This window comes from Bos taurus, chromosome 27 (genome assembly GCF_002263795.3).
Source record: "Bos taurus isolate L1 Dominette 01449 registration number 42190680 breed Hereford chromosome 27, ARS-UCD2.0, whole genome shotgun sequence".
In the NCBI taxonomy this organism is placed as follows: Eukaryota; Metazoa; Chordata; class Mammalia; order Artiodactyla; family Bovidae; genus Bos; species Bos taurus.
The window spans coordinates 33,505,416-33,517,520 of record NC_037354.1 but is presented as its reverse complement, the minus strand read 5'-3'; the positions used below and the strand labels follow the sequence as shown (position 1 = coordinate 33,517,520).

The 12,105-nt window shown below is 36.7% G+C and overlaps 1 protein-coding gene across 6 annotated transcripts in view; it reads left to right on the top strand.

The window, feature by feature from the left end:
* Positions 1-12,105, top strand: part of NSD3 (nuclear receptor binding SET domain protein 3) — a 102,681-nt gene that overhangs the window by 6,965 nt on the left and 83,611 nt on the right. The window contains exon 1 of one of the 6 annotated variants that reach the window (XM_059882209.1): positions 8,899-11,250. The exons of the other annotated variants lie outside the window; for them this stretch is intronic. The gene's annotated coding sequence lies outside the window, so the exon portion shown is untranslated. Of the gene's footprint in view, positions 1-8,898; positions 11,251-12,105 lie in introns of those variants that run through there. 6 annotated transcript variants of the gene reach the window in all.

Genomic DNA, 12,105 nt, shown 5'->3' with positions numbered 1-12,105 from the left:
GCATTGGGAGTGCAGTCTTAGCCACTGGACCGCCAAGGAAGTCTCTGGAGGATTTTGATAGCAGAAAAAAGTTGAATTTTTTTCCTCTCTGACTACCTGATGAACACAGTCTATTTGAGTAAAATTCTCCAACGTGACTTTGTGAAGGACATTTTTATAAATGACAAAGGACATCTGCATACATAAAGCCTCTTCCTGGCTTTTGAAATTTTGTTATTTTAAGCCCTCTGTGTTTCTCATGATCTCTTCAGGATCCAAATACATCAGAATATGGTATTTCATGTTTGGTTGTGGTAAGAAGCTTCTTGTTATGCTTTACCTAGAATTCCAATAGAATGTTGTTCTTTTTTATGTTGGGTGAACGTTAAATACATGCCTAGCTAATTTTTCCTCCTGCAAGAAAGAGAAATGTTTATTTTCAATCTTGAAATGAGCATATATGTTTTCCTAGATATGGAAACAAACATGATTTGATACAGTTTTTAAACCTAAATTAGGTAATTTGGTTTTGTGTATTAAGTAAGGTTAATATGCTTTTGGTCATCTCATGTTTTCTATGTTATCACCTGTACATGTAAGCCTTGATCATTAGAATTTATTTTATTGTGTAATGGAATTAAGGTATTGAGGTTAAGGCATTAATTAAAAAATTACACCTTTATGCCTATAGGTCTACACAGGTAGCACCCCAAAGAAATGCTGATAGCCCTATTAGTTTTTAATTTTTAATGGAAAATTGTCCTTTCCAAAGTGGCTGCTAGTTTAAAAACATTTATTATGTTTAAATTATGTAAGTCTTATTTATTATAGAGAAATTGAAAACTGCAGTAAGATATAAAGATTATAATCCCCTGAAATCTTACCAACTGCAAATAGCTGCAGTTAACATTTTGTTCTGTATCCTTCCGGTGTCTTTCCTATGCTTTTTTTTTTTTTTTGGACAAATTGTAATGGTGCACAATATCATTTTATAACCTGCTTTATTGTGAAATAAATTTTCTTGAGAATGTGATTTTTTTTAACTTGATATATATAATTGTATGTGTGTGGCATATCTGTTTATCATTATTCTGTCGATGGTATTTTAGGCAGTTTGCAGTTTTTAGATATTGTAATTTGATGAATATTCTTAAATATTAAAAAATTATATGACTGATGATTTCATTACAATAAATGTAGAATTAAGAAAGGTTTTTTAATAACATTTTTGTTGAAAAATAATTCACATACTCTACAAATCAGCCATTTAAAATGTACAGTGTAATGGTTTATAGTATATTCACAAAATTGTTCAGCTGTCACCACAGTCAATTTTAGAACATTTCCAGCAAGGTTCAAACAAATTTAAACTCCCAGCAATATCATAGAGGCTTTGTTTTTTAAAAATTGCATTTATTTGTGGTTTTTAAAAGTGTAGTATAAGTATACAAGGACACAGCAGCTTGTGTGGTATAGTTTTTTCCTTTATAATTCCTAGCATTTATTTTTGAAAAATTTTATTTCCAGCTTTATTAAGATATAACTGATGCATACTTTGTATCTGTGTATGCATTGATTTAAAACTCACCTATGATAACAAGATGCTCATATTCCTATGTTAAGAAAACATGACAAAGTATGTGGTAGATTTTTTGAATTATAAAATCATCTTTCTGTTCAAGATGCCTTTAATGAGACAGTATTGTATATGGTTTTAAAATACCTTTCTTTTCATTCAAATTTTATTTAGAAACATCTTTTTTTAGAAATTGTCTATGGAAAGTATGCTATACCTATATAATCAACTGTAGCAAACTTGTCATCATATAAAAAGTATGGCTTTGTTTTTATTAAGAGACTTGCTTTGCTCTGACTGACCTTCACCCTGAAAGTTGTTCTGTTTGCTTTGAGCCATTTAACAAAACATCCTTTTAAAAAAAAAAAAAAAAAACAGGCAGTGGACTATAGGGCAAGAGTCAAGGAGAACTCAGTTCTTATCCCCACCATACCTCTTACCACTGGGGCTCAATGTTTTCTTACCTCTAAAGTAGAGATGAAAAAATGACTACTTTTGGAAATTATAGGGATCCAAACTAGAAGTGCTAGAGAGTACTTAGAACTAGACTGGGCACGTAGCTGATAATAAATGTTTTTTTAATATAAGAAAAATAACATGCAACATGAGTTATTCTTTAGTCAGATGTTTCTTGGGTGAAGATGTGAACTCAGTTGGCCTAAATGCACTTCCATAGATGTTAAAGGTTGAATGGTAATTAGTGCTTGAGCCGATCTTTGCATGGGTTATATGGGTGTTTCTCAGTTGGTAAAGAGAATTCATGCTGGTGCAAGTATAAACATGAAGTTAACTTTCCAGTCGAAATTTACTTCCACTGTTGTTATTACAACAGCTTGATGGCTATAGCTTCACCAGTGCTTCGTGTTCTGATGAAGCAAATAAGTGATAATGTAAAATTTGAATATATGGTATAAAGTCCCTTATGTTTTCTTCATTGTTTATTTTAAAGGTGAAATGTTGAATGCAATTGAACCTAAAATACTAAAGTGATGAACCAAATGAAAAAAACACTGGTCTTTATAGGAAAGATAAACTTAGTAAATTATCATTTTAGATGTTATGGTAAATTGCTTAGTACTTTAAAAACTACATATCATTTCTGTGATACATTGCCTTGCTATGGTAAAAGAAAGTAAAATTTTAACAATCTCAGACCAATTTACTATAATTAAACATTTTGCCAGGGAAAGAGGAAGGAAACTATGTGGATGAACTTGTTAGTTTACTAGACTTCATAGTAAGTAGAACAAGATGACGGATGTAAGTCACATGTCTGTCATAATTTTCACTGTGAGCTAGTCTCCTTGACGTAAGGGATTGGAAAATAATTTGATGTGAATTTTCTTTCAGTGGTTGCCATATCTGTTGTTACCCAATGTGGTCAAGAACAAAGTGAGGATGGCGAGGTTAAACCAAACAGATAAGGGAAATTGGGTGTTTTGTATTGGTGCAAGGAAGTTCAATAGTAATGTGGTTTAGTCAGGAAAAAATAAGAACTACAAAGCAACCTAAAATGTTGTGTAACTTAATGGAATAGTAACTTAATAGTCAAGTGAAAATTGTATGACAGTATTTAGTGACAGGGCTCCTGGTTAAATGAAATTATAGAGTGGGGTTTTGGGTTTTTTTTGTTTTTATATTTCATTCACTAATTGTGTTTAATTTCACATACTTCACTCCTTTTTCCAGGATATTTTAATGTCCTTGACCATCATCTTTCTCTTAACATATGTTTAGTGGAAAATTATTAAGTGAAAATTTTAGAATATATTTGAGGTGATGACACTGGAGTTAAAACAGATTACGGAGTAGTTATGTTTATAACAATTATGTTTTAAAAATAGTGTTGCTGCATGGAACTCTGCTCAGTGTTCTGTGGCAGCTTAGATGGAACGAGAGTTAGGGGGAGAATGGATATATGTATGTGTATGGCTGAGTCCCTTCACAATTCACCTGAAACTGTCACAGCATTGTTTGTTTATCGGCTATACCTTACTACAAGAGCAAAAGTTTAAAAAAAATAGTGTTGCTCTATTACTAGTGGTATACACTCAGAAAAATTAAAAATGATAAGAAAAAGTGCCACTTCTCTAACACATTTTGATCCCTTATTTAGTGAATTTTGTAGAAAGAAATATGGTGATCATGCTTTACCCTTAAAATCTTATTTTTGTAAATAGGTATTGGTTGTGAATTCAATGTAATTGTTTGCTATTGCAAATAATTAACGCCTTTAAATAATATCAATAGGGTAGGTGAGACAATAAAGTTAATTTTTAAAATCACATGTTCTTGTCAGCATGCATATCCAAACCATACATTTATATGTTGGTGACTGGGAGGAATCATAGTTCGTTTTCCCCTTGTTTGGGGTCATTTCAGGTGACCTGGATCACCTCATTTAACCTTTATTATGGGCTGTAAACAGAAGTCCTAACATGTTGTATGTCTTCAGAATTCATGAAGCCAAGCCAGAGAGGTAGAATCACAACGAAAACCGAAGGCTCACGACTTCAAGGCCAAAGTCAGAGCACATTTTCCCTTGTCCCTGATTTATCTTACCTTATGTGGCATGCAGGTCTGATTGCTCAATTTCCTTGTATGTGATTTCTGTCGAGCTTTACAGTATTGTTCACCAGTTTCTTGAAAAAAATGTATTATCACCTTTATGTTTATAAGCTTTTTTTAGGATGTTTGTGTTTGGGTCAAATTGGAGAAATGATTTACATCCACACTGACCAATAGAGTTTTCTGCAGAGATGGAAATACCCTGTCTCTGGCTGGCCGGTATAGTGGCCACTCGTCACTGTGGATTTTGAGCACTTGAAATGTGGCTAGTGTACTTGAGAACTAAATTTTATTTAATTTTACGTTGTTTAAAATTAATCACATAGCCCAAATTTAGGTATTCTTTAAGGGAAGGAATTAAATAGAAGTGGACATTTTCACCCTTTTTGCCCTTGTGGTTATGGTATATTGTGTTTTTGTGGGGTTGGGATTTTAACATCTCATTTTTTCAAATGCTCATTATTTTAGATAGTAAATCATTTACAGGAAACAACTTAGTTATTTGATTATTTTATACCATACAAATTTTAAATATTTAAAAATTTTAAGTAAAACAATTTTATAAAAGTCTTTTTAAAAACTTTTGATTGTTGCAGTTATAAACAGACTGTGTACAACTGATCAATAAAATGGTTTCATTTCAGTATTTTTTTGGCGTCATTATGGTTAAATAATGTTGAAATCTTAAACTTCTTATATTACGTGGAATAAGTGACTATAAACTGTTATTTAAATCTTTTTACTATAGCCTCGGAAGCCTTTGAGACAAAGAGAACTTGAAAGAAAATAAAAGATATGGCTGGTAATCACTTCTTCACATGTCTTCCTCCAGTCTTTCTATATGACTAATTCCTGGTTTGGATTCTACTAATCCTTTTGATAACAATCCAGGAGTTACTGTATCCTGCAGTCACTGTATCCTGTTTTATAGTATTGATAGCTTATCATCATCTGAAATTTTCATGCTTCTTTAAGCTCCATGAGACTAGGATCATATTTCCTTTGATTTCCTAGGACCTAGAACAGGGCCTGGTACATAGTTGATGTTCAGTAATAAACCATGTCACAAACAAAAGGAGAAAAAGACTTTGTGGGGAATTAGATATATTAGTATATCTGGAATAAGAAGCCACTTAGAGTCTGGGTATAGGCAGGGTGAGGGTCAGCTTTTGATTCTCTTGGTGATGTTGGCGTGAGCAATATATGGGATTAGTTTAGAATGATTTTGTATAGAAGCATTTCTCTGGGAACTCTTATTTTAAAAAGAGACTTTTGTCCAGGCATACACATATGTACTAAATAAATCGTCTCCACATAAAACATCATACAATTGAGAAAATGGAAAAACAAGTGAGAAAATATTTCCATGGTCGGTTTTTGAGTATTCAGCCTTATTTCCTAACCTCTTAGAGATTAAGGGATTTACTTGAAATCACTTATTTGTTTGCCACTGGTCGGAACAGAGAGCGCTGCCAAACTCTGGTTTTCCAGTGTGGTGTTTTGACTTATCATCTTTGAATGGACATCACTGCGCAGCAGACATGGGCACTTTACCTGATAAAAGCACTGTTTGATAGTGGTTTGAGTTATCTGTGGGTAGTCAGAGATCAAATGTCTCTTCCAGTAAATTGGGTGATTTAAGTTCTGATCTTTAAATGCCAGCATGGTAAGTGTGAAAAGGGTGTTATTTTTACTAATCTGTTCCTGTACATAGGCTTAAATAGTTAATGTTTTGAAATGTGAATGAAAATCTTTTTATTTAGGCAACATATACATTACTCACCTTTACCAAATAAATTTCCAGTGAGAGGTTGTTCATTAGACAAAATGTTGGCTTGGTAGAGTTCTTTTGGATGGCTGCAAGGGGGCTTTATTAACTGTGGCTATTACATGTTTAACAGACATTTAAACAATAGCTCTTACCGTAGTGCTGTCTTTACTACTGCAAGTTTTCTCCATACCCATCACATAATTTTGTGAAAATCAACCACAAATTCCAGTGTGGCCTGAAGATTTTGATTGTCTGATTGAAAGATACAGTATTTTAGTAATGAAAGGATCCATAACATTATCATGTCGTGCATGATGATGGCTTTACTGCCTTTTCGTTTTTTGTGTCACGTCTCTGACTAGAAATCCAGAGCATGGACAGTGGCAGTGATTGTGGTAACAAAATGGGAAGAAATCCTTTCCTTCCCTTCCGCATTGTTAAAGGTGGCAGCAACACCTTCTTAGCAATTAAAATCTAAAGGCTTCTGGCTGTCTAGGGGCAGGTCGTAGGTCACATTAGCATCTTTGTATCCATAGATAGGACTATTCATGTTGTGGTGGGCTAAAACCTTTGCAAGTGACATTTCTGTTTCGTGCTCCCCAAATCTTAGGTTAAGGAATCTAAGGGAATTTTGCTCCTCCCTACCTATTTTGCAGTAGAACTAATAAAGACAAAGGGAGTGTTTAGAAATGCCGTCAGAGAAGACACGGCATTAGTTTCCTGTTGACTCACTAACAAATGTTGTCAAACTTAGCGGCTTAAACACAACAAAATTTAAAGCAGTACACATTTATTATCTTATCGTTCTGGGTGCTGGAAGGCCTCCGTGGGTCTCATGGGGCTAAGATCAAGGTATGAGCAGGACTGCGTTCCTCCTGGAGGTTCTTGAGGAGACTCTCCCGGCCTTTTCCACCTTCTAGAGGTGCCTGCGTTCCCTGGCCCATGTTCCCCTTCCTCATTTTCCGTGCCAGAGCAGAGCGTCTTCCAACCTCTCTCTGACTCTTCTCCATCCCCTTTTCACTTGTAAGGATCCTAGGCACTACCCTGGGCCTATTCACACGGATAATCTCTCCATTGTCAAATCCTTGACTTCATCACAACTGCAGAGTCCTTTTTTTTGCCACGTCAGGTAGCGTGTTCACAGGTTCTGGGGATTAGGATGTGGGCGTTTGGTTGGGGAGTCCTTATTCTTTCCATCACAGCTTCTATGCAAGTTGAAGATGCAGCCTTTGTTAATTGTAGGGATGTTTCCTGAATGGTTGTCTTTCTGAATCGATACAGATGTGACAGAAAAGTGATTCCATGGCTACTGACGGTATAGCGTGTGGTAAAGGGTACAGGTCATGAGGCAAGACTACCTGCTTTGACTCCTGTCTCTGCCCTTATTTCATGTGTGACCTTGGGGAGGCCACCTAACCTGTCTGTCCTTCAGTTTCCTCATCTATAAAATGGAGATACTGCAAAAAACTGCAGGAGTTTCCTGAAGATTAAATGAAAATACTTGTAAAACACTTGGAACATCACAGTGTAAGTGCTCAATAAATTATTTTACTTGAAGCATTTGAAAGTATTTTTGTTGACATTTCAGAGAGATTCTTAATATATTACAGATTAAAATCTGGGTCTATTTTGAGTTGTTGCAGGTTTCTTTGTTTAACCTTTGAATACTCATAAATATACCATATTCAGGAAAACATCTGTGTATTAGTCATTGAAAAATAGTATACAAGCTGAAGAAATAATGAGCATTTTCTTAATTAATAATTAATGAATTTATTTCCTAAAGAGACATGCTAACTTTTTTTTTAAGATTTTTAAATCTTTTATATCATTTATGAATTGTATTTCTTAAAGTGACATGCTAACTTTTTTTTTTTTTTTTAAGATTTTTAAATCTTTTTTCTTGTTTGGTTGTGGTGGGTCTTCCTTGCTGCACGCGGGCTTTCTTTAGTTGCATCTGGCGGGGGCTACTCTTCTTGTGGTGTGCGGGCTTCTCGTTGCGGTGGGTTCTCTTATTACAGAGCATGGGCTCTAGATGTACGGGCTTCAGTAGTTGCGGAGTGTGGGCTCAGTTGCTCCTCAGCACATGAGATCTTCCCAGACCAGGGATCAAACAGGTATCCCCTGCGTTGCAAGGCAGACTCTTAACCACTGAACCACCAGGGAAGCCCTTTATTTGTTCTTTATAGACTCAACAGAGAAGCAAAAGACAAAACAAAAGAGAACAGACTCTAGTAAGGATGTACATTTTGGTCAACATCCTTTTAGGGCAGTGGTTCTCAACCCAAGGGTGATTTTGCCTTCCAAGGGACATTTGGCAATGTTTAGAGACTTTTTTTAAAAATTATTATTGGCAGGTGGACTACAGGCATCTAGTGGGTAGAGGCCAGAATGCTGATAAATATCTTGAATACACATGACAGCCTTCTCAAATGTCAGCAGTGCCGACGCTGAAAACCCTTGTTTCAGAGTGTGAACTTGATGAGTTGTGTTGCTTTCTCAGTCTGATTCTCAGTCATATGTTTGAATTTTGGACCACTTTTTAAAATACTTGGCTGCACCAGTTCTTAGTTGTGGCCTATGGAATTGTTAGTTGTGGCAGGTAGGATGGAATCTTAAACCACCGGACCACCAGGGAAGTCCCAGATCACTTCCTTCTTGATCAGTGGGTTACGTCAAGTCCAGATGCTAAAGACCAAATTTGATTTGGTAACTCATATTTGGCTCTTGGGAAATGTCAGTAATTTTAGAGATTAGTATAACGTGCACATTTGATGAGGTACACATTGGAATTATCTGCATAATTTCAGATTATGAAGTTGAAGTCCTACTATGGTAAATACTAATGCTGTGATTTGGGGTTGTACTTCTCCCCCCCTCTTTTTTTTTAGTTTGAGGCTGCACTGTGTGGCATGTGGGATGTTAGCTCCCCAACCAGGGATCGAACCCACACACCCTGCACTGGAAGGTAAAGTCTTAAACACCGGATTGCTGGGAAGTCCCTGAGGCTATACTTTTGACTGTAGTTTGATAGCCAAATCCTACTTAATTCTGTCTTCATTACCTGGTTGGAAATGAACATTCAATAAGATAGAGGTTCTAATTTCCTTTTGTCTCTTCTGCCTTTCCTGTGTTCATTTAGCAGTCTTGTTCATTCCCTAACTGTGTTGGGGGAGAGAGTTAACAGCAGTGAGCAAAACATAAAAGTACCCGTACCTCTGGTAGAAGTGAAGTATCAGTTTTGTCTTTCTGGTTGGTTGGTTTTTCCATGACCAAAGAAGGCATGGCTACCCTTTGCTTGGAAATTAAAGATAAATATGAACTTTAGAAATCAGAACACATTTGGCAATTCTCTGAATGCTGAAGTTACTCAAAGACGCCTCTAATACAGGTTGGCATTTTAATAGAAGGTGATTTTGTATTTAGTCCGGGTTTTGTATTAGCCTATAAATGATCAAAAAAAAAGGGTGTACCTGGTGGCTCAGTTAGTAAAGAATCTGCCTGCAATGCAGGAGACCCGGGTTTGATCCCTGGGTAGAGAAGATCCCCTGGAGAAGAAAATGGCAACCCACTCCCGTACTCCCTTGCCTGGAGAATTCCATGAACAGAGGAGTCGGGCAAGCTACAGTCCATGGGATCACAAATAAGGGACTGTGTGATTTAACTTTCATTTTTTCACTTTTATTAGTTTCAGATTCTTCTTATAATTTGTTATCCTCAACAGAGATAATGTTGTGATAGTTTCTCTTAATCCCATTAGTAGTGGTTGCAGTTTTTATACTCTGAACAAAAGACAAAGCTTCATTGCTTAATATAACTGCTCTTTTGGAAAATATGAATGCTAATATGTTAATAGTTTATATATGCCTATAGAATGATTAGATTCATGCTAGCAAGCTTCATATTAAATACAGTTATGTAAATATTCAGTTTCCTGGGAAAAAACATCTCTTGTCAACCAGTGACTCTTTTGTATGCTGTGTTTATACTCTGAATTTCCAGAACTTAATAAAGTATCTTCCACAATAAGTTAATTCTCATGAAAAGATTACTTGATGAAATATAGTAAAAGTACATACTAAATTTTTGAAAAAGCTTAAAAATAGTAGGGGGAAATTTTGTTTTGTTTTATTTCCTCTTAGTCCTGATTACCTACTTTTCTTTTCTTTTTTTTTTTTTTAATTCTTGCCGCCGCCCCCTCCCTCCCGCTTCGGGCTAGCGGCCGACCTCGCGCCTGCGCACACGCCCCGGTGCCGCGATTACCTACTTTTCATTTGGTTTTATGTTGGTCATATAAATCAAGGTGCAGATACTTGCCTGCTTTATTCATGATGCTTTTAGGAGGGACAAAGCAAAACTGTATAATCAGTTGTAAATTCATGCTGCTAAAAAGGAGCCTGTGGCATTTCAGTAACACTGGTTACCTAACGGCTCTTAGCGCATATTAACATACATCGTTCATCTAAGCCTGTAGCCCGTTGCTGTAGCATTCCCTTGTGTTTGATCTGTTTATTGACAACGTGCTCACCACTTGATGTCAGTTTCAGAGATGGAATAGTCCCGTTCCTCATTGTAAACTTCCAGTCTTGCCATATTCTCTGGCATTGAAGTTGTTTTATTTCCCTGAATTATGTAATGTCCTTTCATCAAATCCTTGTAATTTGGTTTTGCAGCATATCAAGAAGTATATGTATATAATCTAGATCATTTAGAAGGTGTGAAACTAAGATGCCAAGGAAGCTTTTAACTGTTTTAGGTGATGTAGGTTAATGTAACTCCCCTCCCTTCCACAGTTTAGGACTGTTTGTTTTCCTATGCCTGGAAATGTCTGAGGTCCCCTGAATCCTCTCTGTCCCACATCCCCCCACTTCTCACCCTCAGATGCTTTCCTTTGGCTTCCAGGACAGTTGTCCCTTTGTGTCCACAGAGACTCTTGTCTTGCTCATCTTTTATCTCTAGTACTTAGGACCAAACGTAAGACAGGCCCTCAGTATGAAATGAATAAGTGCATTTAATGGAGCCTCATCTCCAGCACTTTCCCTTCATGCTTTTTTTTTTCTCTCTCCAGTAGTAATGCACCTGTGGGATTCCAGGAACCACGTCTGAATTTTCATCTCTACAGCTTTAGTGCTTAGTGTGGTGACGGGTACATAGTAGGTGCTCAGTAAACAACGTGCTTTATTAGAGGAACCTGTATGGATTGGGGTGGGGACAACCTGGCTGCAACTTTTGGTCTCCCTCCTATTGTAGCAGCAGCAGAATGGGAAGGAAGGAAGAGCTGGAATGAACGTCGGCCCAACATTGTCTCGGCCTACGGAGGGCAATTAGCAGACAGCATCTGGTATCCAGACTGGATGTAATTAAGTATTTTACTCTTATTTCTTACTCCAATGTTTTGAGATTATGTTGACTTGCATACATACCCTTCCTATAGCTCAAGACGGCTCTCTCTGGTGTATTAGTGCTCTAGTGGGGTATAGGTAGGATGTGGGTGAGGGGTGGTCTGGAAAAGCTTCTTGGGGCATTTTAACACAGCCGAACAGAAGCTTAAAAGCTGAGTGATATGAGAGAGGAAATGAGAGCAAGGTGGAAGCCAAGGTCGGAATACAGAAGCAGGACGAGAGAAGGCTGGACAAGTAGGCAGGGGCCAAATCTAGAAAAGGCATTTTGCTTTCTGGAGTTTATTTTAAGGCGTGGAGAGCCATGGGAAGTTAGTGCATTTTTGTGTGTGTAGGGGGGTGTTTTTAAGTACTGTCAATACTAGACAGAGTAGATTGGAGGTGGACAGTTTTGGAAGCAGGAAGAACGGCTTGAAGTTACTACTTGAATTCATATGAGAAATGACAAGGCACAGCCAGTGAACATAGCCAGAACTGAGCAGATCTGGCAGAAGGTTGGAGGGTAGAACCCAGCTCTGCTCTGCACTTCGTTTATCTTCTCCTGGTCTGGAGTTGTCTTCTCACTCATTTGTGTTATCTTTTGACGTACAGTTAAAAAAATATTGTTGATTTTATTCATCAATGTTTTGTACTCTTTATGTATTGTTTAAGAAGTCCTTCCCCACCTTAAGGTCATAATGATCTACTTCCATTTTATGTTTTTGTTTTTCCTTAGAAGTTTTTAATTTTTGACTTTTTATATCTGGTCTTTATTTCACCTGGAAGTGGTATATTACATGGTGCTGCTGCTGCTGCTAAGTCACTTCAGTTGT